The 27,817-nt window shown below is 38.6% G+C and overlaps 1 protein-coding gene across 7 annotated transcripts in view; it reads left to right on the top strand.

The window, feature by feature from the left end:
- Nucleotides 1-27,817, top strand: part of AP4S1 (adaptor related protein complex 4 subunit sigma 1) — a 59,788-nt gene that overhangs the window by 12,857 nt on the left and 19,114 nt on the right. The window lies entirely within an intron of this gene.

Genomic DNA, 27,817 nt, shown 5'->3' with positions numbered 1-27,817 from the left:
ACTGCTTTTGCTGCATCCCATTGGTTTTGGGTTGTCATCTTTTCATTGTCATTTGTTTCTAGGTATTTTTTGATTTCCTCTTTGATTTCTTCAGTGATCTCTTGGTTATTAAGTAGCATATTGCTTAGCCTTTATGTGTTTGTATTTTTTAGTTCTTTTCCTGTAATTGATATCTAGTCCCATAGTGTTATGGTTAGAAGAGATACTTGATACAATTTCAATTTTCTTAAATTTACCAAGGCTTGATTTGTGACCTAAGATACGGTCTATCCTGAAGAATGTTCCATGAGCACGTGAGAAGAAAGTGTATTCTGTTTTTGGATGGAATGTTCTGTAAATATCAATTAAGTCCATCTTGTTTAATGTGTCATTTAAAGTTTTTGTTTCCTTATTTATTTTCATTTTGGATGATCAGTCCACTGGTGAAAGTGGGGTGTTAAAGTCCCCTAGTATTATTGTATTACTGTCAATTTCCCCTTTTATGGCTCTTAGCATTTGCCTTATATACTGAGGTGCTCCTATGTTGGGTGCATAAATATTTATGATTGTTATATCTTCTTCTTGAATTTCTCCCTTGATCCTTATGTAGTGTCCTTCTTTATCTCTTGTAATAAATAGTCTTTATTTTAAAGTCTATTTTGTCTGATACGAGAATTGCTACTCCAGCTTTCTTTTGATTTCCATCTGCATGGAATATCTTTTTCCATCCCCTCATTTTCAGTCTGTATGTGTCCCTTGGTCTGAAGTGGGTCTCTTGTAGACAGCATATAGATGGGTTTTGTTTTTGTATCTATTCAGCCAGTCTGTGTCTTTTGGTTGGAGCATTTAATCCATTTACATTTAAGGTAATTATCGATATGTATGTTCCTATTACCATTTTCTTAATTTTTTGGGGTTTGTTTTTGTAGGTCTTTTCCTTCTCTTGTGTTTCCTGCCTAGAGAAGTTCCTTTAGCATGTGTTGTAAAGCTGGTTTGGTGGTGCTGAATTCTTTTAACTTTTGCTTATCTGTAAAGGTTTTAATTTCTCCATTGAATCTAAATGAGATCCTTGCTGAGTAGAGTAATCTTGGTTGTAGGCTTTTCCCTTTCATCAGTTTAAATATGTCCTGCCACTCCCTTCTGGCTTGCAGAATTTCTGCTGAAAGATCAGCTGTTAACCTTGTGGAGACTACCTTGTATGTTATTTGTTGCTTTTCCCTTGTGGCTTTTAATATTTTTTCTTTGTATTTAATTTTTGATAGTTTGATTAATATGTGCCTTGGTGTGTTTCTCCTTGGGTTTATCCTGTATGGGACTCTCTGTGCTTCCTGGACTTGATTGACTATTTTCCTTTCCCATGTTAGAGAAGTTTTTGACTATAATCTTTCAAATATTTTTCAGACCCTTTCTTTTTCTCTTCTTCTTCTGGGACCCCTATCATTCGAATGTTGGTGCGTTTAATGTTGTTCCAGAGGTCTCTGAGACTGTCCTCAATTCTTCTCATTCTTTTTTCTTTCTTCTGCTCCCTGGCAGTTATTGCTACCATTTTATCTTCCAGCTCACTTATCCATTCTTCTGCCTCAGTTATTCTGTTATTGATTCCTTCTAGGGTATTTTCAGTTTCAATAATTGTGTTGTTCATCACTGTTTGTTTGCTCTGTAGTTCTTCTAGATCCTTGTTACATGTTTCTTGTATTTTCTCCATTCTGTGTCCAAGATTTTGGATCATCTTTAGTATCATTACTCTGAGTTATTTTTCAGGTTGGTTGCCTATCTCGTCTTCATTTATTTGGTCTTGTAGGTTTTTACCTTGCTCCTTTATCTGTAACATTTTTTTTTGTCGTTTCATTTTTTTTTTTTTTTTTAAGGGTGGTGCTGTTTTCCTGCCTCACTGGTTGTTTGGCCTGAGATGTGCAGCACTGGAGTTTACAGGCAGTTGGATAGAGCTGGGTCTTGGTGCTGAGGTGAGGACCTATGGGAGTCATCACTCCGATTGATATTCCCTGGGGTTTGAGGTTCTCTATTAGTCCAGCAGTTTGGACTTGGAGTTCCTACCACAGGAGCTTGGGCCCGACCTCCAGCCTGGGAGCCACGATCCCGCAAGCCTTGTGGCACAGCAAAAAAAAAAGGAAGGAAGGAAGAAAGAAAGGAGCAGTACAATATCAAAGAATTTAAACAAAATAAAATTAGAAAGATAAAAATATATTAGGAAAAATAAAATATCATTGAAACAACTGCAACAAGGTAAAATACAACCATAACAGAAAAAGAAAAAAATAAAAGGAGAGTTGGGAACAAGCCAAAAAGAGAGAAGAATAACAAAGTATAAAGAATAAAATAAAATTAGAAAAATAAAAGATTTATTATGAAAAATAAAAGTATAAAAGAATCAATAACAATGAATCAACAAGATAAAACAGAACCGCAATCTAAAAGAGGAAAAAGAAAAGAAAAGAAAAAAGCCTTGGCTATGGGGACGGAGTTTAGGCAGGGGGTGGAACTTAGGCAGGGGCGGGGTTTAGGGTGGGGTGGGACCTAGGCAGGTGGGGGTGGTGACGTTTGAGCGTGGGGTGTGGCCTAGGCAGGTTATGTTCAAGCGTGGGGCAGGGCCTCTGCTTAGGACCTGCACAGAAGGGAAGAGGCAGATGTCAAAACAAGGGCCTCTGGAGTGTGGAGTTCTGGAGTTTGGAGGCAGTGCCCTGGGTGGAGGTGTAGGGGTGGGGCTTGGGCTCTGCACGTCAGGAGGGAGACTCCGAGGGCGCAGGATTAGGCCTGGGAGCCCAAAAGGGTTCCCAGAGCCTAAGTGGACAGGGAAAGCATTGGCAGCGTTCTCTTCCGTTCCTTTTCACCCTTCCCACACTGTCTGCCCCAGGGTCACTCTGGTTGCTGCTGGACCCGTAACCATAGATGGGTTCCACTGTGTGTAGGAACTCCTCCCCTCCCGCAGCCCCCCCTCAGGGGGGCCAGTCCCATAGGTCTGGACTTTACTTGTGCTCCTCTTTCCCACCCTCCCACTCCCTCAGGACCTGCGCAGCTGGAGGGTGCTTAGGTGGGCAGAGGATCAGGCCTGGGCTACCAGCAGGTTCCTGGGGGCCCAAGTGGGCAGGGAAACCTGGCCACTCTCCCTTTTGATCCTCTGCCCTCCCAGTGGTTCCCCAATTTCCCCTTGGGACGTGGGATCCCTTCCCCTCCCCCAGCTGCCCTTCAGAGGTGCCAGTCCCATCCCGACAACACTTCTCCTCCCCCTCACTCCCCCCACGGCCCTCATCCTACCTGGTTGCTGGGGGTTCCTCCCATCCTCTATGGGAGGAGACATCCACCTATGTCTGTGGTCCCTCACCGGTGCCTGGTAGATGCCCTAATTGTGAAGAGATGCAAATTCCGCATCCTCCTAGTACACCATCTTGATTCCACCCCCCTGTAGTAGTATTTTCTTACACATTTTTTGGGAAAAATTCCACATGGTTACTAATTTTTTCCCCCAGGTAGTGTGAACACTAAAGTAAAAGACCATATAATGTTGAAACAAGTTAATTGTCGGTAAACTATGGAGTGATGGTTTTATAGAAACATTTTCCATAATTTGGGTATTGCATTTTAATTTATAGTCAACTTTTTTATAGACTTTATACTTCTATAGACTTTTTTTTTTTTTTTTTGGCCACGTGGCATGTGGGATCTTAGTTCTCCAACCAGGGATCAAACCCGTGTCGCCTGCAGTGGAAGCGCAGAGTCTTAACCACTGGACAACTAGGGAAGTCTATAGACTTTTGTATAAAGTGAGATACCTCTGAATCCCAGTTGGGGTTTGTTTGTTTGTTTCTTCTTTGTTTGACATAAAACTATAGGAGCCATTAGCAAATCAAATTTTAATTCTCAACTCCTTTAGTTTGATTTGAATTTAAAAATCTGTAACATTGTATTTGACCCTGTAAGAGTGCTTACAGGCTTATCACTTGAGTCCTAGTGCAAAGCTATTAGAAGATCACTACTCTTCGGAAGAGGGAAAAAATATGAGAATAATCTATCTCCGTAGTCTTTCACAGTTTTCACTGGAAATCAGATGTCCAACAAGAATTGACAAAACCTAATTTAAGAAATACAGAGTTGAGACTTCCCTGGTGTTCCAGTGGGTAAGACTATGCACTCCCAGTGCAGAGGGCCTGGATTCAATCCCTGGTTGGGGAGCTAGATCCCGCATGCATGCCACAACTAAGAGTTCGCATGCCACAACTAAGAAGCCCACGTGCCACAACTAAAAGATCCTTTGTGCCACTGTAACTAAGACTCAGCACAGCCTAAATAAATAAAATATTAAAGAAAAAAAGAAATACAGGGTTAAATTTATCAAAATCCAAAACATTTTGTTTGAAGTATTTTCAATCTGAGAGGTAACTTGATACTCCATTTTATAGGAAAGGGAAGTAATACATAGTAATCCTACTTCTCTGCTGGAGTTCTTTCTTATTGACACATTGTAACATCACAATAGCAAGTCCTGGGAGGAGCCCATCCATAAGACCCCTAGATCTCTTGGTCCCTGCTTCCTCTTCTCTAAAATTAAGATATTAGATGTCTTTGTTAATCCAAAATTTTGATGAAGAGTTTTAGGCGCTAAGCACAAATATTTAATTTGTATGGCTAATTAACCAAACAATTTGGAATAAGGTTTACCACCAGAAGTGTTTCTTCACTAATGGCCCATGCCCATGTTTTGTCAAAGTAAACATTTAGTTCCCCTTTTTAATGTTATTTTAAATTTCAAAATAAGTTACCCTTGACATTAAAACCAAACAGAATACAATTTTAGAAGAAAAATTTTTATTTTTAAAGATACCTGTCATTATCTCCGTTGTGTGTAGTAAAGGGAAGGTTGAGTCCGGTTACTTACCTGAAAGCAGCTTTTCTATTCTAAGAGTGGAAGGTAAGATAACAACAATAAGAACAGACTCTATGAACTCCAGCCTTTAAGATTTTGTAGCTTTAAACTGCACAGTTCCAACCACCACCAGATCTGATAGTGAGCACCTCTTTGGCAAATGACTAATGGACAGTCTATTCTCAATCCCTCCATCCCCCACTCCACACACACATAAATGACTAACGAATAAAAATAAAACAAGTACTTTTGGACAGACAATGTAATGGTCTATTTATAGTATATAAACTCCTCATCCTCAGTTTTTGAAATATGGCTTTTCTCCCCTGTTTCAATCATACTGCTGTAAAGACCTTAAGAATTCCTCAGTTCACCCCCCCCCACCCCACGCCCTATTTAAGATAGAAAGTCTGATACTTGAACATCTCCAAAAATACAACATCCATCCGTTTTGGTAAAACTTCCAGCTTGTCTCTGCTATTATTATGTATGTGTTTGTGTTTTTGTTTTTTTAAAGCACATTCTCTGCATTCAAAGACCGTATTCTTTTTTTTTTAATTATTAATTAATTTATTTATTTTTGCTGTGTTGGGTCTTCGATTCTGTGTGAGGGCTTTCTCTAGTTGTGGCAAGTGGGGGCTACTCTTCATCGTGGTGCGTGGGCCTCTCTCTATCGCGGCCTCTCTTGTTGGGGAGCACAGGCTCCAGACGTGCAGGCTCAGTACTTGTGGCTCATGGGCCTAGTTGCTCCGCGGCATGTGGGATCCTCCTAGACCAGGGCTCGAACCCGTGTCCCCTGCGTTAGCAGGCAGATTCTCAACCACTGTGCCACCAGGGAAGCCCTATGTATGTGTTTTAAATGGGTGTGAAATGGTATCTTGTGGTTTTAATTTGCATTTTCCTAAGGATTAATGATGTTGGTGTACAAATAACCATTCTTATTTGGATTTATATATATATATTTTTTTCTTTTTTTCTTTTTTAAAGGCTTAGTTTTAATTTTTTTGGCTGCATTGGGTCTTTGTTGCTGCGTGCAGGCTTTCTCTAGTTGTGGCGAGCTGGGCCTACTTTGCAGTGTGCAGGCTTCTCACTGTGGTGGCTTCTCTTGTTGCAGAGCACGGGCTCTAGGCACACGAGCTTCAGTTGTGGCACTCGGGCTTCAGTAGTTGTGGCTTGTGGGCTCTACAGTGCAGGCTCAGTAGTTGTGGCACACGGGCTTAGTTGCTCTGCAGCATGTGGGATCTTCCCAGACCAGGGATCGAACCCGTGTCCCCTGCATTGGCACGCGGATACTTATCCACTGCACCACCAGGGAAGTCCCTTGGATTTATATTGTATATCTTAAACCAGAATTTGATGAGACTTTTCTTTCTATTTTTTTGGCTGCACTTCATGGCACTCGGGATCTTAGTTCCCCGACCAGGGATCGAACCTCTTCCCCCTGCAGTGGAAGTGCAGAGTCTTAACCATTGGGCCACCAGGGAAGTCCTGATGAGACTTTTTGATCAATTTACCAAAATGACTTTAGATCAAGATCTGAGGATCACATGAAGCATTAGAAAATTTTCAGATATACTGCTAGAAAAATGGTAGACCAGACTATTAAGGTTTATTCTCAAAGCACTTTCGTAATTTTTCTGCAAAACTGTTAGCTTCAGGATTCCTGCAAATCCTAATTTGTTTGGAATTTAACATTTTAAATGTTTTAATTATTTTAAAACTATTTAAGTAAAATAGCACACATTCAAAATTAATCAAATGTGGTTGAAATATTTCTTGAGTGACCCAGGGATTTAACAGAAAGTAAAAGTGTCAGCTGAAGCTACTAAAAAAATGTATTCTGAATCATAAAGGAGAGATTTAGAGAGAGAGGGAGAGATAGGGAGCAGGGAGGAAAATGGATGGAAAGAAAAGCACGTGGTAATGGGTTTCTTGAAGTCAAATTTCAGTAGTCTTAGAACTGCAGTAGAAAGAATCCATTGGGAAGAATGTGCAAACTACACTGGGGAAGAGAATGAGGAGGGAAAAGGGGGACTCTATTGAGTGCTTTGCATTTCCTTCACCTCTTTTTGTCCTGACAGAAAGTCTGTGAAGTAGCTGTCTTTATTCCCAGTTGACAGATGAGAAAACTGAATTATCTCAGAATTCCAGTAAATTTTGAAGCAAAGAAACAAACTGTTTTAGTGTATAAAAAAAGAGTGTATAGGGCTTCCCTGGTGGCGCAGTGGTTGAGAGTCTGCCTGCCGATGCAGGGGACACGGGTTCGTGCCCCGGTCCGGGAGGATCCCACGTGCCGCGGAGCAGCTGGGCCCGTGAGCCATGGCCACTGAGCCTGCATGTCCGGAGCCTGTGCTCCTCAACAGGTGAGGCCACAACAGTGAGAGGCCCACATACAGCAAAAAAAAAAAAAAAAAAAAAAAAAAGAGTGTATAACATATTACAAACTCTGAGGGAGGTGATCCAAATTAGATGAAAATCTGCTAATGACCAGTATTATTTCCTCTCACTCAAGGATGGAGAAATTCAGAAATAGCTAAATAACTTCAAGGCCTACGGAATGAATCAACATGCTGTGGCAAATAGAATCTAGCACTTGCTAGTTCCATGTTTCCTGAGTTAGGCCATATTGATTAGATGCTCTCAGCACATCCTTTTTTTTTTTTTTAAATTTTATTTATTTTTTATTTTTTTAGGCTGTGTAGGGTCTTCGTTGCTGTGCTCAGGCTTTCTCTAGTTGCTGTGAGGGGTAGCTACTCTTTGTTGCAGGCTTCTCATTGCGGTGGCTTCTCTTGTTGTGGAGCACGGGCTCTAGGCGCGCAGGCTTCAGTAGTTGCAGCACAAGGGTTCAGTAGTTTTGGCTCTCGGGCTCTAGAGCACAGGCTCAGTAGTTGTGGCACACAGGCTTAGTTTCTTCACGGCATGTGGGATCTTCCTAGACCAGGGATCGAACCCGTGTCCCCTGAATTGGCAGGCGGATTCTTAACCAACTGCATCACTAGGGAAGTCCAGCACATCCATTTTGAGAAAGAGTACATATTTTACAGAAGTATGGCATTTAGAAATGCCACAGTAAATGAAACAATAGCTTCATTATTAAAGTAAACATTTATTTTTCAGTTGGCTAATTTTGTAAAACTATATAATGCAGCTCAACATTTTTTTTAATAAATTTATTTTTATTTATTTTTGGCTGTGTTGGGTCTTTGTTGCTGCATGTGAGCTTTCTCTAGTTGTGGCGAGCAGGGGCTACTCTTAATTGTAGTGTGTGGGCTTCTCATTGTGGTGGCTTCTCTTGTTGAGGAACATGGGCTCTAAGAGTGCAGGCTCAGTAGTTGTGGCACACGGGCTTAGTTGCTCCATAGCACATGAGATCTTCCTGGACCAGGGCTCGGACCCATGTCCCCTGCATTGGCAGGTGGATTCTTAACCACTGCGCCACCAGGGTAGCCCAGCTCAACATTTTTTAAACAAACTTTTTTGTGTGTAACACAAAAAGTAAGACATCTCTTAAAACTTGGGAAAGAAAGCAAAGTAAGGATAGAGAATAAAAATTGCCCCTAATCCTACCATCCAGATTTAAGCAAAATACATTTTGGTATAATTCCTTCCTTTTATGCTTATTATAGTAGCTCTGAACTTTATATAATATACATGTACATGTACTATTTTAGTAACTTTACGAAGTTGTGCAAATATTACCATGCTAATAAATGCAGTGTTTGCAGATTTTCATCATCCTAAAAAGAAACCCATCCCCGTTTTCCCCCAGACCTTTCTCTCCTGGCCCTTGGTAACTACTAATATGCTTTCTATCTCGATAGATTATCCTTTTCTGGGCATTTTATATTAATAGAATTGTGCAATAGTATTTTGCATCTGGCTTCTTTCACTTAACAATGTTTTAAAGGTTCATCCATTTTGTAGCATGTGGCAGTGTTTTCTTCTCATTTGCTGTTGAATAGTTTTCCCTTGTCGGTAGATACACCCCATTTATTTTAATCCATTCATTAGCTGGTGGACATATGGTTTGTTTCTACTTTTTGTCTATTAAGAGTAATGCTTTTATGAACATTCATGTACAAATTATTTTTGTGGACCTATGTTTTCATTTCTCTTGGGTATATATTTAGAAGTAGAATCTCTGGATAATATGGTAAGTTCATCTTTATCGTTTTAAGAAACTGCCAAATTGTTTTCCAAAGTGGCTGTATCATTTATGCATGATACAAAATTAATATACAGAAATCCGTTGCATTTCTATAAACTAACAATGAACTATCAGAAGGAGACATCAAGGAAACGATCCCATTTATCATCACATCAAAATTCCCTGGCAGTCCAGTGGTTAGGACTCCGTGTTTTCACTGCTGAGGGTGCGGGTTCGATCCCTGGTCGGGGAACTAAGATCCCACAAGCCATGTGGCACGGCCAAAAAAAAAAAAAAAAGAAGACCCAGTTCTTATCACATCAAAAAGAATAAAATACCTAGGAATAAACCTACCTAAGAGGTAAAAGACCTGTACTTGGAAAACTATCAGACACTGATGAATGAAATTGAAGATGACGCAAATAGATATAAAGATATACTGTATTCTTAGATTGGAAGAAGCAATATTGTTAAAATGACCATGCTACCCAAGGCAATCTACAGATTCAGTGCTATCCCTATAAAAATACCAATGGGCTCGCCGCAACTAGAGAAAGCCCATGCACAGCAACGAAGACCCAACGCAGCCAAAAAAAAGAAAGAAATTAAAAATAATTTTTTTTAAATACCAATGGTATTTTTCACAGAACTAGAACAAATAATTTTAAAATTTGTATGGAAATACCAAAGACCCTGAATTGCCAAAACAATCTTGTGAAAGAAGAACAGAGCAGGAGGAATCACACTTCCTGACTTCAGACTATATTATAAAACTACAGTAATCAGAACAGTATGGTACTAGCACAAAAACAGACATAGAGGTCAATGGACCAAAATATACATCCCAGAAATAAATCCATGCATTTATGGTCAATTAATCTATGACAAACCAGGCAAGAATGTACAATGGAGAAAAGACAGTCTCCTCAATAAGTGGTGCTGGGAAAACTGGACAACTACATGTAAAAGAATGAATTAGAACAGGGGTCCCCAACCCCTGGGCCATGGACCCGAACCAGTCCACGGCCTGTTAGGAACCAGGCTGCACAGCAGGAGATGAGTGGCGTGCAAGCGAATGAAGCTTCATCTGCCACTCCCCATCTCTCGCATGACTGCCTGAACCACCATGTCTCTGCCCCCTGCCCCATCTGTGGAAAAATTGACTTCCACAAAACCAGTCCCTGGTGCCAAAAAGGTTGGGACTGCTGAATTAGAACATTGTCTAATACCATATACAAAAATAAACCCAAAATGAATTAAAGACCTAAATCTGAGACCAGAAACCATAAAACTCTTGGAGGAAAACATGAGCAGAATGCTCTTTGACATAAATTGTAGCTATATTGTTTGGAATCTGTTTTCTAAAACAAAGAAAATAGAAGCAAAAATTAACAAATGAGACCTAATTAGACTTAAAAATTTTGCACAGCAAAGGAAACAAAAAGACAACCCACAGAATGGGAGAAAATATTTGCAAATGATATGACTGATAAGGGGTTAATATCCAAAATATATAAACAGCTCATACAACTCAATAAAAAAAAATACACAACCCAATTAAAAAATGCACTGAAGACCTGAAAAGACATTTTTCCATGGAAGACATACAGATGGCCAACAGGAACAAGAAAAAGATGCTCAACGTTGCTAATTGTCAGAGACATGCAACTCAAAACCACAATGAGGGCTTCCCTGGTGGTGCAGTGGTTGCGAGTCCGCCTGCCGATGCAGGGGACATGGGTTCATGCCCCAGTCCGGGAAAATCCCACATGCTGCAGAGCAGCCAGGCCTGTGAGCCATGGCCGCTGAGCCCACGCGTCCGGAGCCTGTGCTCCGCAACGGGAGAGGCCACAACAGTGAGAGGCCCGCGTACCAAAGGAAAAAAAAAAAAAAACACAATGAGATATCACTTCGCACTTGTCAGAATGGCTATCATCAAAAAAAGCATGAATAACAAATGTTGGCAAGGATGTGGAGAAAAGGGAATTCTCATACAGTGTTGGTGAGAATGTAAACTGGTGCAATCCCTGTGGAAAACAGTATGGAGGGTTCTCAAAAAACGAAATATAAAACTACCATATGACCCAGCAATTCCACTCCTAGGTGTATATCTGAAAGAAATAAAAACACTAATTAGAAAAGATACATGCACCCCAATGTTCATAGCAGCATTATTTATGATTGCCAAGATATGGAAGCAACCTAAGTGTCTATCAACAGATGAATGGATAAAGAAGATGTGGTATATGTATATGCAATGGAATATTACTGAACTATTAAAAAAAATGAAACTCTGCCATTTGCGACAATGTGGATGGACCTAGAGGTTATTATGCTAAGTGAAATAAGTCGGACAGAGAAAGACAAATACTCTGTTATTACTTATATGTGGAATTGAAAAAATACAACAAACAAGTGAGTATAACAAAAAAGAAACAGACTTACAGATATAGTTACCAGTGGGGAGAGGGAAGTGGGGCAGGGCAATATAAGGGTAGGGGATTCAGAAGTACAAACTAGTATGTATAAAATAAGGTACAAGGATATATTGTACAACACAGGAAATATAGCCAATGTTTTATGACTATAAATGGAGTATAACCTTTAAAAATTGTGAATCACTATACTGTACACCTGTAACATATAATATTGTATATCAACTATACTTCAACTAAAAAAAAAAGTGACTGTAACATTTACATTTCCACCAGTACCATATAAGGGTTCCTGGCCAGTATGTGTTATTTTCTGCATTTTTTGTTATAACTATTCAAGTGGGTGTGAAGTGGTATCTTGTTATAGTTTTAATTTGCATTTTCCTAAGGTTTAATGATGTTGAACATCTTTTCATGTGCTTATTAGCCATTCATATATCCTGTTTGTTCAAATGTATTTTCAGATCCATTGTTCTTTTTTCTATTGAAGTATAGTTGATTTACAGTGTTTCAGGTGTACAGCAATGTTTCTGGTGTGTTTTTGTGTGTATTCTTTTTTTTTAATTTATTTATTTTTGGCTCCATTGGGCCTTAGTTGTGGCATGCGGGATCTTTCATCGTGGTGCACGGACTTCTGTCTAGTTGTGGCTTGTGGGCTCAGTAGTTGCAGCTCGCGGGCTTAGTTGCCCCGAGGCATCTGGGATCTTAGTTCCCCGACCAGGGATGGAACAGGGATCGAACAGGGATCGAATCTGCATTGCAAGACGGATTCTTAACCACTGGACCACCAGGGAAGTCCCTATATATATTCTTTTTCAGATTCTTTTCCATTATAGGTTATTACAAGATATTGAATATAATTCCCTATGTTATACAGTAGGTCCTCTTTGTTTATTTTTTAATTGTGATGCATGTCTTTCTATTAAAAGTCTTTTATATATTCTAGATACAAGTCCTTTATCAGATATATGATTTGCAAATAATTTCTCCCAGTCTGTGCCTTTTCATTTTCTTAATGGTATCTTTTAAAGTATAAATTTTTCAATCTGATAAAATCCAGTTCGTCAAAAAATTTTTTTCTGTTATGGATTATGCATTTGGTCTTAAATCTGTTTCTTCTAAAAGTTTTATAGTTTTACCTCTTACAGTTAGGTCTATGATCTATTTTGAGTTAATTTTTGTATATGGTGTGACATAAGGGTCTAAATGCATTGTTGTAATTTCTTGAGGTGAAGTGAAATATTCTCGTCAGCTACTGGTAAATCCTTGGCAAAAGAATGATTCTCTGCTTCTTGGAAATGTCACTGTATTCCAATATATGTACAACTTTGAGAGAGACTACCTGGGGCCATGAGGGATGGGGCTGCCACCCAAGCCAGCCAAATCAACTGGATGAACCTGAGGATCTGTGGGTGACATGTCAAGCCAGATTGCCCTCTTATCCAGCACAGTAGGGATTAAGATCCATGAACAAGTGAAAGAAATTACCTGTAATGCCTGTGTTTCTGTTTACTCTCTTCCTTTACTGTCTTGTACCTAGTGAGCACTCAGTTGGTGTTATTTGATATGATTTCATAAGCAGAAAGGCAGACTTCATGACCTTGTACGTGTGTACTTTAATGAGTCTTTAACACTTTGATGCACTGAGTATGGTCCCTGCCCCAGACATACTGAATCAGATTCTGTATTTTAATATGCTCCCCAAATGATTTATGTGCTCATTAAGTTTGATGAGCACTGGTCTAGAGTAGAGCAAATGACAGCCTGCAGATGAAATCCAGTTGCTGACTATTTTTATAAGTAAAGTTTTATTGGAACACAGTTATACCCATTTCTTTACATATTATTTACATCATGTGTGGCTACTTTCATCCTGCAGTGGCAGACTGATTGAGTAGTTGTGAAAGGGGCCACATGGCCCTCAAAGCCTAAAATATTACCTGGCCCTTTTCAGAAAAAGTTTGCCAACCCATGGGCTAAGGAAAAGGAGGGAAGGTTCCCAAATGATTATATGTGGTAGAAAGATGAATGGGAGATCAAGATGTTATCTAGGTCAGAATAGAGCCTGACAGACTGGCAGACTAAGCCATTTATACAACATACACATTTATGCACATACACACACCTTACCTATTAAAATTAGCGTGTCTCAGGACTTCCCTGGCGGTCCAGTGGTTAAGACTCCGAGCTCCCAATGCTGAGGGGCACGGGTTCGATCTGGTTAGGGAACTTAGATCCCGCATGCTGCGCGGCGCAGCATAAGTAAATAAATAAGTAGATAAATAAAATTAGCATGTCTCTTAGCTAAAAGAAAATAGGAAAGACAAGTATAATCAGTGAGAATGTTAATAAAAATGAACCTCATACCTAAACATCTATATTATACTGATAAAAATTAAGATATTTAAGCAATAGAACCAAATATAACTAAATATACACACCAGCAAACAAGCCCTCTTCACTTTGATAGAAATACTTGTAGGTCTCTTTTTTATTTTAGTCAACTTTTTATTTGGAATTATTTTATGTTATTTTATTGATTTATTTTTGGCCACACCACGAGGCTTGCAGGATCTCGGTTTCCCGACCAGGGATTGAACCCAGGCCATGACATTGAAAGCCTAGAATCCTAACCACTAGGCCACCAGGGAACTCCCCATATTTGGAATAATTTTAGATTTATAAAAACGTTGCAAAGATAGTACAGAGAATCTCTACCCTCACCTATCTCCCCTAATGTTATCTTCTCGCATTACCATGGTACATTTGTCAAATCTAAAAAAACAACTTGGGTAGCATTATTATTAACTAAACTTAGACTATTCACCAGTTTTTCATTAATATCCTTTTCTGTTCTGTGAGCCCCTGCAGGATACCACACTGCATGTAGTCATTATTATCTCCTTAAATCTTCTCTGACCTGTGATAGGTTCTCATGCTTTCCTTGTTTTTCACGTTTCAGGGAGTACAGCTCAGATTTTTTTTTTTTTTTTTTTTTTTTTGCGGTACGCGGGCCTCTCACTGTTGTGGCCTCTCCCGTTGCGGAGCACAGGCTCCGGACGCGCAGGCTCAGCGGCCATGGCTCACGGGCCTAGCCGCTCCGCGGCATGTGGGATCTTCCCGGACCAGGGCACGAACCCATGTCCCCTGCATCGGCAGGCGGACTCTCAACCACTGCGTCACCAGGGAAGCCTCAGATATTTTTTAGAATATCCTTTAATGTGGGTTTGTGTAATGTATTTTCCATGATTAGAATGGGATTATGGGTTTGGGGAAGAATACCACAGAGGTGACGTACTCTTATCATGTCATATGGTGGCAGGGGTGGAACATGACATCGTGATGATTTAGCCTTCATCACTTGGCTAAGGTGGTGTGTGCCAGGTTTTCTACTATAAAGTTACTATTTTCCATTCCCATCTTCTGTTCTTTGGAAGTGAGCCACTAGGTTCAGCTAACCCTCAGATGGAAGGGGAGAATTAATCTCTACCTCCTGGAGGAGAGAGTATCAGCATATATGTTTGATACTCTTCTGTCCCATTTATTTATTCCATCATTATTTAAATTAGTATGTACTCATGTGTACTTATTTTATACTTTGGGTTATAATCCAGAACTATGTTATTTGTTGTTCACATCTTTCTAGCTTTGGCTGTTAGGAGCTCTTCCAGATTGTCTCATCTGTCAGTCTCTTTTTAAAAGCTTTATTGTGATATAATTCACATACCATAAAAACCACCCATTTAAAGTATACAATTCAATGGCTTTTATATATTCACATATTTGTGCAGCCATCACCACAACCCCACATTTCTTAGACCTCACCCTCCAAACCCCCATCTGCTGGCAACCCTTTATCTACTTTCTGTCTACAGATTTGCCTATTCTGAGCATTTCATACACATGGAATCATATAACATGTCATCCTTGTGACTAGCTTCTTTCACTTTAGTAGTTTTTTCAAGGTTCATCTGGTTGGTCTCTTTTTCTTTTTGTCCTTTTGTTGTTTGTTTTATTTCTTGTTTTTGCATGATTTCTGTCTGGTCTTTTTAATCTTTATCTATACAGATGTTCCTTCTACATAATCAATATGGGTATAAATTTGGTGTTCTGATTTTGTGATTTAACATTATGTTATCTACATTTTCCCATTCTCATAGTCTGCATATTTATTTTAATGGTTAAAAGACATCAAGTTGGTGTTCATTTAACTTGGCTCTCAGTTTGTAGTATCTGTGCTTGTTTTATTTTTCACTACTGTAAATGATGTTGCTGTAAATGTTTTCATGCATATGGATTTTTAATTATACCTTAGGATAGATTCCCAAGACTGAAGTGCTTGAGTTGAAAAGTAGAATCACTTTCATGATTCTTTTTGTTACATTCTACCAGGTTTCATTGTAGAAAACTTGTAACAAATTAAGGGATTGCTAATAACATATACATATCTGTTTCCTTATATAGCCTTATCAGCATATTTTTCTAATTTTTAGGTGCGTTTTCTTAAAATTGAATTTTATTTTTTTATACAGCAGGTTCTTATTAGTCATCAATTTTATACACATCAGTGTATACACGTCAATCCCAATCTCCCAGTTCATCACACCACCCCACTTACCACCACTTTCCCCCCTTGGTGTCCATATGTTTGTTCTCTACATCTGTGTCTCAATTTCTGTCCTGCAAACAAGTTCATCTGTACCATTTTTCTGGGTTCCACATATATGCGTTAATATACGATATTTGTTTTTCTCTTTCTGACTTACTTCACTCTGTATGACAATCTCTAGATCCATCCACGTCTCTACAAATGACCCAATTTCGTTACTTTTTATGGCTGAGTAATATTCCATTGTATATATGTACCACATCTTCTTTATCCATTCATCTGTCGATGGGCATTTAGGTTGCTTCCATGACCTGGCTATTGTAAATAGTGCTGCAATGTACATTGGGGTGCATGTGTCTTTTTGAATTATGGTTTTCTCTGGGTATATACCCAGTAGTGGGATTGCTGGGTCATATGGTAATTCTATTTTTAGTTTTTTAAGGAACCTCCATATTGTTCTCCATAGTGGCTGTATCAATTTACATTCCCACCAACAGCACAAGAGGGTTCCCTTTTCTCCACATCCTCTCCAGCACTTGTTGCTTGTAGATTTTCTGACGATGCCCATTCTAACTGGTGTGAGGTGATATCTCATTGTGGTTTTGATTTGCATTTCTCTAATAATTAGTGACGTTGAGCAGCTTTTCCTGTGCTTCTTGGCCATCTGTATGTCTTCTTTGGAGAAATGCCTACTTAGGTCTTCTACCCATTTTTAGATTGGGTTTGTTTCTTTAATATTGAGCTGCATGAGATGTTTATATATTTTGGAGATTAATCCTTTGTCTCTTGATTCGTTTGCAAATATTTTTTCCCATTTTGAGGGTTGTCTTTTCATCTTGTTTATGGTTTCCTTTGCTGTGCAAAAGCTTTTAAGTTTCATTAGGTCCCATTTGTTTAGTTTTGTTTTTATTTCCATTACTCTAGGAGGTGGATCAAAAAAGATCTTGCTGTGATTTATGTCAAAGAGTGTTCTTCCTATGCTTTCCTCTAAGAGTTTTATAGTGTCCTGTCTTACATTTAGGTCTCTAATCGTTTTGAGTTTATTTTTGTGTATGGTGTTAGGGAGTGTTCTAATTTCATTCTTTTACATGTAGCTGTCCAGTTTCCCCAGCACCACTTATTGAAGAGACTGTCTTTTTTCCATTGTATATCCTTGCCTCCTTTGTCATAGATTAGTTGACCATAGATGTGTGGGTTTATCTCTGGGCTTTCTATCTTGTTCCACTGATCTGTGTTTCTGTTTTTGTGCCACTACCATATTGTCTTGATTACTGTAGCTTTGTAGTATAGTCTGAAGTCAGTGAGGCTGATTCCTCCGGCTCCGTTTTATTCCCTCAAGACTGCTTTGTCTATTCGGGGTCTTTTGTGTCTCCATACAAATTTTAAGATTTTTTGTTCTAGTTCCGTAAAAAGTGCCATTGGTAATTGGATAAGGATTGCATTGAATCTGTAGATTGCCTTGGGTAGTATAGTCATTTTCACAGTATTGATTCTTTCAATCCAAGAACATGGTATATCTCTCCATCTGTTGGTATCATCTTTAATTTCTTTCATCAGTGTCATAGTTTTCTGCATACAGGTCTTTTGTCTACCTACATAGGTTTATTCCTAGGTATTTTATTCTTTTTGTTGGAATGGGAAATGGGAGTGTTTCCTTAATTTCTCTTTCAGATTTTTCATGCTTAGTTTATAGGAATGCAAGAGATTTCTGTGCATTAATTTTGTATCCTGAAACTTTACCAAACTCATTGATTAGCTCTAGTAGTTTTCTGGTGGCATCTTTAGGATTCTCTGTGTATAGTATCATGTCATCTGCACCAGTGACAGTTTTACTACTTCTTTTCCAATTTGTATTCCTTTTATTTCTTTTTCTTCTCTGATTGTCGTGGCTAGGACTTCCAAAACTATGTTGAATAATAGTGGTGAGAGTAGACATCCTTGTCTTGTTCCTGATCTTAGAGGAAATGCTTTCAGTTTCTCACCATTGAGAATGTTGGCTGTGGGTTTGTCGTATATGGCCTTTATTTTGTTGAGGTAGGTTCCCTTTATGCCCACTTTCTGGAGAGTTTTTATCATAAATCAATGTTGAATTTTGTCAAAAGCTTTTTCTGCATCTATTGAGATGATCATATGGTTTTTTTCTTCAATTTGTTAACATGGTGTATCACATTGATTGATTTGCGTATATTGAAGAATCCTGGGGTAAATCCTACTTGATCATGGTGTATGATCCTTTTAATGTGTTGTTGGATTCTGTTTGCTAGTATTTTGTTGAGTATTTTTGCATCTATATTCATCAGTGATATTGGTCTGTAACTTTCTTTTTTAGTAGTATCTTTGTCTGCTTTTGGTATCAGGGTGATGGTGGCCGCGTAGAATGAGTTTGGGAGTGTTCCTTCCTGTGCAAGTTTTTGGAAGAGATTGAGAAGGATGGGTGTTAGCTCTTCTCTAAATGTTTGATAGAATTTACCTGTGAAGCCATCTGGTCCTGGACTTTTGTTTGTTGGAAGATTTTTAATCACAGTTTCAATTTCATTACTTGTGATTGGTCTGTTCATATTTTCTATTAATTTCTGGTTCAGTCTTGGGAGGTTATACCTTTCTAAGAATTTGTCCATTTCTTCCAGGTTGTCCATTTTAATAGCATAGAGTTGCTTGTAGTAGTCTCTTAGGATGCTTTGTATTTCTGCGGTGTCTGTTGTAACTTCTCCTTTCTAATTTTATTGATTTGAGTCCTTTCCCTCTTTTTCTTGATGGGTCTGGCTAATGGTTTATCAATTTTGTTTATCTTCTCAGAGAACCAGCTTTTAGTTTTATTGATCTTTGCTATTGTTTTCTTTGTTTCTATTTCATTTATTTCTGCTCGGATCTTTATGATTTCTTTCCTTCTGCTAGCTTTGGGGTTTGTTTGTTCTTCTTTTCCTAGTTCCTTTAGGTATAAGTTTAGATTGTTTATTTGAGATTTTTCTTGTTTCTTGAGGTAGGCTTGTATAGCTATAAACTTCCCTCTTAGAATTGCTTTTGCTGCATCCCATAGGTTTTGGATTGTCGTGTTTTCACTGTCATTTGTCTGTAGGTATTTTCTGATTTCCTCTTTGATTTCTTCAGTGATCTCTTGGTTATTTAATACCGTATTGTTTAGCCTCCATGTGTTTGTGTTTTTTACGTTTTTTCCCCTGTAATTGATTTCTAATCTCATAGCGTTGTGGTCAGGAAAGATGCTTGATATGATTTCAATTTTCTTAAATTTACTGAGGTTTGATTTGTGACTGAAGATGTGATCTACCCTGGAGAATGTTCCGTGCGCACTTGAGAAGAAAGTGTAATCTGCTGTTTTTGGATGGAATGTCCTATAAATATCAATAAATCTATCTGGTCTATTATATCATTTAAAGCTTGTGTTTCCTTGTTAATTTTCGGTTTGGATGATCTGTACATTGGTGTAAGTGAGGTGTTAAAAGTCCCCCACTATTATTGTGTCACTGTTGATTTCCTCCTTTATAGCTGTTAGCAGTTGCCTTATGTATTGAGGTGCTCCTATGTTGGGTGCATATATATTTATAATTGTTATATCTTCTTCTTGGATTGATCCCTTGATCATTATGTAGTGTCCTTCCTTGTCTCTTGTAACATTCTTTATTTTAAAGTCTATTTTATCTGATGTGAGTATTGCTACTCCAACGTTGTTTTGATTTCCATTTGCATGGAACATCTTTATCCATCCCCTCACTTTCAGTCTGTATGTGTCCCTAGGTCTGTAGTGCGTCTCTTGTATACAGCATATATATGGGTCTTGTTTTTGTATCCATTCAGAAATCCTTTGTCTTTTGGTTGGAGCATTTAATCCATTCATGTTTAAGGTAATTATTGAGATGTATGTTCCTATTACCATTTTCTTAATCGTTTTGGGTTTGTTTTTGCAGGTCCTTTTTTTTCTCTTGTGTTTCCCACTTAGAGAAGTTCCTTTAGCAGTTGTTGTAGAGGTGGTTTGGTGGTGCTGAATTCTCTTAGCTTTTGCTTGTCTCTAAAGCTTTTGATTTCTCCATCAAATCTGAATGAGATCCTTGCCAGGTAGAGTACTCTTGGTTGTAGGTTCTTCCCTTTCATCACTTTAAGTATACCATGCCACTCCCTTCTGGCTTGTAGAGTTTCTGCTGAGAAATCAGCTGTTAACCTTATGGGAGTTCCCTTGTATGTTATTTGTCATTTTTCCCTTGTTGCTTTCAATAATTTTTCTTTGTCTTTAATTTTTGCCAGTTTGATTACTGTGGGTCTCAGCGTGTTTCTTCTTGGGGTTATCCTGTATGGGACTCTCTGTGCTTGCTGGACTTGGGTGGCTATTTCCTTTACCATGTTAGGGAAGTTTTCGATTATAATCTCTTCAAATATTTTCTCGGGTCCTTTCTCTCTTCTCTTTCTGGGACCTCTATAATGCGAATGTTTTTGTGTTTAACGTTGTCCCAGAGGCCTCTTAGGCTGTCTTTATTTCTTTTCATTCTTTTTTCTTTATTCTGTTCTGCAGCAGTGAATTCCACCATTCTGTCTTCCAGGTCACTTATCCGTTCTTCTGCCTCGGTTATTCTGCTATTGATTCCTTCTAGTGTATTTTTCATTTCAATTATTGTATTGTTCATCTCTGTTTGTTTGTTCTTTAAGTCTTTTAGGTCTTTGTTAAACATTTCTTGCACCTTCTTGATCTTTGCCTCCATTCATTTTCCGAGGTCCTGGATCATCTTCACTATCATTATTGTGAATTCCTTTTCTGGAAGGTTGCCTATCTGCACTTCATTTAGTTGTTTTTCTGAGGTTTTATCTTGTTCCTTCATCTGGTATATAGCCTTCTGCCTTTTCATCTTGTGTATCTTTCTGTGAATGTGGTTTTTGTTCCACAGGCTGCAGGATGGTAGTTCTTCTTCTGCTCTGTAATTTTTTAAATAAATTTTTAAATTTTATTTATTTTTGGCTGCATTGTGTCTTCATTGCTGTGCATGGGCTTTCTCTAGTTGTGGCGAGTGGGGGCTTCTCTTCATTTCAGTGCACAGGCTTCTCATTGCAGTGGCTTCTCTCTTTGGGGAACACCGGCTCTATGCACGCAGGCTTCACTAGCTGTTGGACACGGGCTCACTATTTGTGACTCACAGGTTCTAGGACGCAGGCTCAGTAGTTGTGGCACATGTCTTAGTTGCTCTGTGGCATGTGGGAATTTCCTGGACCAGGGATCAAACCTGTGTTCCCTGCATTGGCAGGCGGATTCTTACCCATTGGGCCACTATGTTAAGTCCCACTAATTTAATACACATAAAGGGAGGAAATGAAAGAAGTCAGTGTGCTAAACATTTTACAAAAACTGTATTATTTCTTCATTTAATCTTTGCCACCACTTTGTAAGTTAGATATTATATAATATTATATAGTGCAAGGGCTGGGTGCCAAAGCCCCTTGGAGTTATAGCCAAAGGGCAGATACCAAAGATCAAGTTGTGGAAGATCAAGATCAAGAGTGTAGAAATCCAAACCATTTCATTAAGCACCAAGACCCGAGCTGGAATGGGAGCCAAGGTACTGGACCAATGGGACAAAGACCCAGGAAAGCCTGAGCTAGATTGTTTCAGCAGGATGTCCTTTTGATGAATTCAAAAATACATCCCTTTAGTGTCCTTTTGTAGAATCCAACCGGGGTCTTGTGAGTGTACCAGGTTCATTTAATGGTACTGGAAGAGAATAGACACTACACTAGCCTCTTGACATTTTGGAGTTCATTGATCACATTTATGTTTAAAAAATAGAGTTGCTACACATGCATGAATATTTACATGTAAATGTATAGAAAAGGTCTAGAAGGATATGCAGTAAACATATTGAAAAACATTGGTTCAGTCTTTGGTAAGATGAACAGGATTTGCAGCAGGAGTTGGGATACCAGGGTATTTTATATGTTTTCTTTGCTTGAATACTTTTGTTATTTTTATTTAAGGAAAATTTATTGCTAAACAAAAAAAGCTTTCATTCATTCAACAATTTTATTTATTTATTTATTTATTAATATATTTTGGCTGTGCTGCACGGCATACAGGACCTTAATTCCCTGCCCAGGGATCAAACCTGTGCCCCCTGCAGTGGAAGTTCAGAGTCTTAACCACTGGACCATCAGCAAAGTCCCTCAACAAACATTTATTGGATGTTCACTATATACTAGGCGCAATGCAAATATCTGAAGTAAGATATAGACCCTACCCACAAGTTCATTGTCTGGTATAGTCTTTTTCAAATTTTGGGTCACAGTCCTTTAGCAGATTCTGAAATTAAAAATCATTGGGTCATATTGGATTATAACTCAAAGTATAAAATAAAATATCCATGGGTCAGTACTGATGTAAATAAATGGTTGAATAAATAAATAAATAGGTAGAATAGATCTCCTGTGCAGTAGAATTTCAAATAATTTTATGTAGATACTCCCACCTCAAGGAGATCAAACTAAAATCCCTACCCCTTAAACGTGGGCTGCACGTAATGAATTCCTTCCAACGAGTGCAATATGGAAAGGGCAGGGGATGGGGTTAGGGAATAACTTTATAGTAAAGAAACCTGACAAAAACTACCTCAGCCAGGTGACCAAGGTAACATCAATAGTGATAGGTCATGTTGGTAGTATGTGCCCTCGATAGGATGTGATGAAAATGGCCTTGACCTCTGTTGTTTTTCCTCCTCAAAACCCATATACCCAGTCTAATCATGAGAAAAACATCAAACAAATCTCAATAGAAGGACATTTTATAAAATACCTGATCAGTCTTCTTTAAAACTGTCAAGGTCATCAAAAACAAGGAAAGTGTAAGAAACTGTCAAAGCCAAGTGCATTCCAAGGAGATGTGAAGATTAAATATAATATGGGATCCTATAACTGAAAAAGGACATTCAGTGAAATGTAAGGAAATCTGAATAAAGTATAGACTTCAGGTAATAATAATGTATCAATTCATTAATTGTAACATATGTACCATACTAACTAAGATGTTGATAATAGGGGAAACTGGGTGTGGAGTATATGAGAACACTCTATACTGTCCTTGCAATTTTTTCTGTAAATCTAAAACTATTCTAAAAAATAAAATCTATGGAATTAAAAAAAATATATCAGTGGGCCACAACTAGCATTTTTCCTCAATATTTTGTTGTGACAATTTTCAAATATACTACAAAGTTGAAAAGAATTTCACAGTGAATTCCCATATACTCACCACCTAAATTCTACCATTAATCTTTTACTATATAGTCATCTGTCCCTCAGTATCCGTGGGGGATTGGTTCTAGAGTTCCCACACATACCCAAATCGGTGCATGTTCAAGTTCCTTATGTAAAATGGCTTAGTGTCTGCATATAACCTACGCATATCCTTCTATATACTTTAAAATAACTTAATCTAGAAATAACTCTAAATTACTTATAATATCTAATACAATGTAAATGCTATGTAAATAGTCGCCAGTGCACGGCATATTCAAGTTTTGCTTTTAGGAACATATTGGAATTTTTTTTTCCCAAATATGTTCAATCCATGGTTGGTTGAATCTGTGGATATGGAACCCACAGATCTAGAGGGCAGACTGTACTTACTTTATCATATACCTAACCATCTATCCATCTGTCTACCCATCCATTAATTTATCTTAGTTTTTTTGGTGCATTTCAAGGTAAATTATAGGGAGTTCCCTGGTGGTCTAGTGGTTAGGATTCCGGGCTTTCTCTGCCTTGGCCCGGGTTTGATCCCTGGTTGGGGAACTGAGATCCTGCAAGCCAGGCAGCACAGCCCACCCCGCCCCTCCAAAAAAAAAGTAAATTGTAGACATCAGTACATTTCCCCCCCAATACTTCAGCATGTATATCATTAACCAGAGTATTAGTTTCTTTTTATATAAAATTTACATTTGGTAAGTTTTAAAAAATCCATACATCTGTGTAATCCATACCCCTCACAACTGCATTTTTTATAAAATGAAAGGTCATAAAAGATACTGGAGTACAATATACAAAGTATGGGCCAGTATTGTTTTATGAACTTCCATTCAGATATGTATGTACCTGTATACTGGGTCACAATATAAAATATATCACAGTGTAAAATATATCACAGTAAAACAGTGAAAATCACTGGTCTGGTTGGGGAGCTCAGAATGTAATCAAATAGTGATTATTTAGGGTGACAGGTTTTGTAAGATGGGTTCAAAGAAAAGACAGCCAACTTTCTGTGGTTAGAAAGAGGGATTGGGATAGGCAGGAAAGGCTTGTCTGAGGAAGAGGTGATATACTATCGTAATGACATTGGCCAACACTTACATAGCACTCACTTCATGCCAACTGCCAAACACTGTTTTAAGAATGTTACATACACTAACTACTCCTCACAACCTAGAAGGTCAGTACTAATATTATTCCCATTGTACCTCAGACTGAGTACAGAAAGATTAAGTAATTTTCCCAGGATCACAAGGCTAATAAGTAGTAGAGCCAAACAGTCGAGCTCTACCTAGTTCATGCTTTTGACTATTATACCTTATGAGTAGTATACAGTTTTTGGTGGAAATTGGCTTTGTAACTTGGGGGATTTTATTTCAGTCATTTTCATGGGGCAAAAACAAAGTTTTTGTCTGATGTTCCCTGAGTGTGTGTGTGTGTGTGTGTGTGTGTGTGTGTGTATGTGTGTGTGTGTGAGTTTTACAATATTATGGTTCTGGGGTACATAGAAAGCATTTAGAGCTAGAAAGGATGTTAGCCATCATCAAATAACATTTTCATTTCCAGAAACTTCCTACTCTACTGTTTCGTGCAGTGAATTGTTTGGTATTTTCCATTCATTGTGCAGCAGCATTAGAAAAGATAATGTTGAGTTGATCATTCCCAAAGATACCTGAAGTTGATGCTTATTAAGCTTAAATGGACATTAATGACACTAATACACTGAGTGAGGCAGAGGCAATGTGATAAAGACAGCATTATGAGTCAAGAGACCAGAATTCAGGACCTCACTCTGCATCTCAGATTACCAGTTTTCCCATCTACAAAATGGAGTGCACATCAGAGATGACAGATACAAGGTACATATGTTGCCACACCCTGCTTCCTAACCCACAACTGACATCACTAATTATTCATGACATCGTCTTGCTCTGAACCTGAAAACAGCTTCAGAATCCTTCCCAACACAGTGCTCAATGCAGTTAGTACAGTTAATCAAAGTTGGCACCCAAGTTGAAATCTATTTGTCATCTTTGGGTATGACAACCTATAAAGATTCTTCCAGTTCTAACTCCCAGAAATACACCATCAGAAGTATGAAAACTGTGCCCAATTCAATACTTACTTCAGTCTTTCCAGTCTGTCTTTTCTCTAAGCATTAAGTTTACATCATGTAGGGGACTGGGACGCTGATCTGTTTATATTCTACTGTGAATCTACCCACCTCCCTAGTCTTGGCCTTTAGGCATCCTAGCACCCTTTGTGTAATGTCTTCCCCAGTAAAGTTTCTTTTTTATTCTTCCTTGACTTTTCACACACATTCACACAAGTTCTTGGGTGTGGAATCTCCTAACTTCTTGGCAATCAAGACATCTTTCCCAGCCCGTGTGTTGTTGAATGCAAAGAGTATATTAACAGAGGAAGTTCATATCTGCTCCCCGACCACTCCCAGCACTTGTCTAAGCATATTCCTTCTTATTGCCCTACCTCAGTTTCATAATTATTTGATCTCCCTCCTCCCTGGTAATTAGTAACCAGGATAGGTGCTTATGTCATTCATCTTCAGTTCTCAAACATGTACCTGTCTCTGAGTCTCCACATTGTATATTTTGGTGTTGTATATTTTATAATAGAAATACTTTACAGTTTTGCTTGTCCGCTTTATTACCACTGTGTAATCCTACAGTTGTAAATCGTGTAATTGTTTATGAGCGTGCAAAAAAAAATACTGTATTCAAGTCTTTAGATGCCTTCAGCTACTATTTTCAAGACTCGTGTCCTAATGAGTATCAGTTCAGCACGTCCTTGTTTGTCATCCTTGCTCTTGAAGTCAGTGGGAAGGAATGCTGTGCTTGTAAGGTGGAAACCAATTTGATCCCTTGGTGTAGCATCTCAGTGGGATCATTTTACATCTCATTTTACCACTTAATGCAACCAGGGCATTTAAAGGCAATGGTTTGGCCATGAGTACCTTTGAGTACCTTTGAGAGTACCTTTGAGACAATATTTTCTTTTACCTGGCAGTTGGAGTCCAGGGTATAGGATTGTCATTTCTAACTTTCATAAAGATGGTTTTAAAATAACTTTGCTGAAAGGGAATAAAGGAAAGGATGGTAATCTTAATTTATTAGTCATCTGCCATAATTTTTACTGGCAGTAATTTGTAAGGAGGATAAAAGCAGGACTTAACACCAGACGATTAAATAACACAGAGTATGTTGCAATGCCACCTACAGTAGTGAGTTTATCTTCCTGGAAAAGGGAGTGAATGACCACAGGCCTCCCCCTGTGGCACAGCTGTCAAATCCCCGGCTGAGCTGGTCTAGATGACATCCTGTTCTGCACACCGAATGAACACAGCAGCCCCAGGCTTTGCCAGACTGGATCTGCCTCTAACCAGCTCTTAGTGTTTGGAATTGTTATGAGATAACCACCTGTCTGATAGGGTTTAGGAAATAAAAGATGAGCTAGGAAGGCAAAAAATAATATAAAAATATTATCTCATCATCTGTTGCAACTATTCTGTAAAATTATTCCAAGTTTTAAAATTTCACTTGAGAACTATTGTTAACCTTGGTCTTTTGCACTGATTTTCAAAGATATTACAAAATGTGAATATGATTTTGTAAGATTGGCCTCAGACAGCTCTGATGCTCATGATGAAAGAATTGGCCATTGGTCAATATTGTGCGCTTTTGCATTGATTATTTCAAAAACTATATTAAGTATAAGAATAACAAACATGGGATTCAATACAGCTGAGTTTGAAATAAACCCACAAGCATGAATGAGGAGTAGGGGTGTCATGGATCTGTGTATGCGCTTGGCCTCTGACCTGCATCTCACCTCTGACATACAGTAATCCAGGTATGCTGGGTGCCTTAACATCCGTAAAATTCAGTTTTCTTATCCTTAAAATGGGGATAACAGAAGTCCCTGCCTCAGAAAATTGTGAGAACTAAATAATGTATGTAAATTGGTCAGTACAGAACCTTATAGGACTTGTTACGGGGGCCTTGTACGAGGACTTCGACAAATAGTTGATGTTACTACTGCTTTCAACACTAAGGAAAGAAGAGCTTCACTACACATCCTGTCTCCATTGTCCATAGAATAAATTTCATATTCCTTAACATAACTTCTAAAGCCAATTTTATCTTATGCGAGCAGCTCAATTTCCTGTGACCATTCTTCTTGCCCCCTGACCTGCAACCAAAGTGAACTTCCCAGAGCTTTCATACCCCTATTTTCTGTGCCTCAGAGTCTCTCCCTCTGGGTCATTCTTCAAGATCTTGCTTAAATGCCCCTTGTCTGGGAAGCCATTCCCAACTTTCCTGTGATGCTCCTTGTCCCTCCCTTTTGTGCACCACAGAAGTATACCTGTCCCAGTTATAACTCATCCTCCTGTACTGCTGTTATTTGTTTACCTATCCAGTACCTTTGCTAGGTGTCATGATCTGAAGATCAGAAATAATTACTTCTTCATCCATATTCTCCTTCTGGTGCTTGACACATAGTTGGCGCCCAACAAG

This window comes from Lagenorhynchus albirostris, chromosome 1, assembly GCF_949774975.1.
Source record: "Lagenorhynchus albirostris chromosome 1, mLagAlb1.1, whole genome shotgun sequence".
Classification (NCBI taxonomy): domain Eukaryota; kingdom Metazoa; phylum Chordata; class Mammalia; order Artiodactyla; family Delphinidae; genus Lagenorhynchus; species Lagenorhynchus albirostris.
The sequence above is the reverse complement of the archived record's forward strand: the minus strand, read 5'-3'. Positions and strand labels throughout refer to the sequence as shown.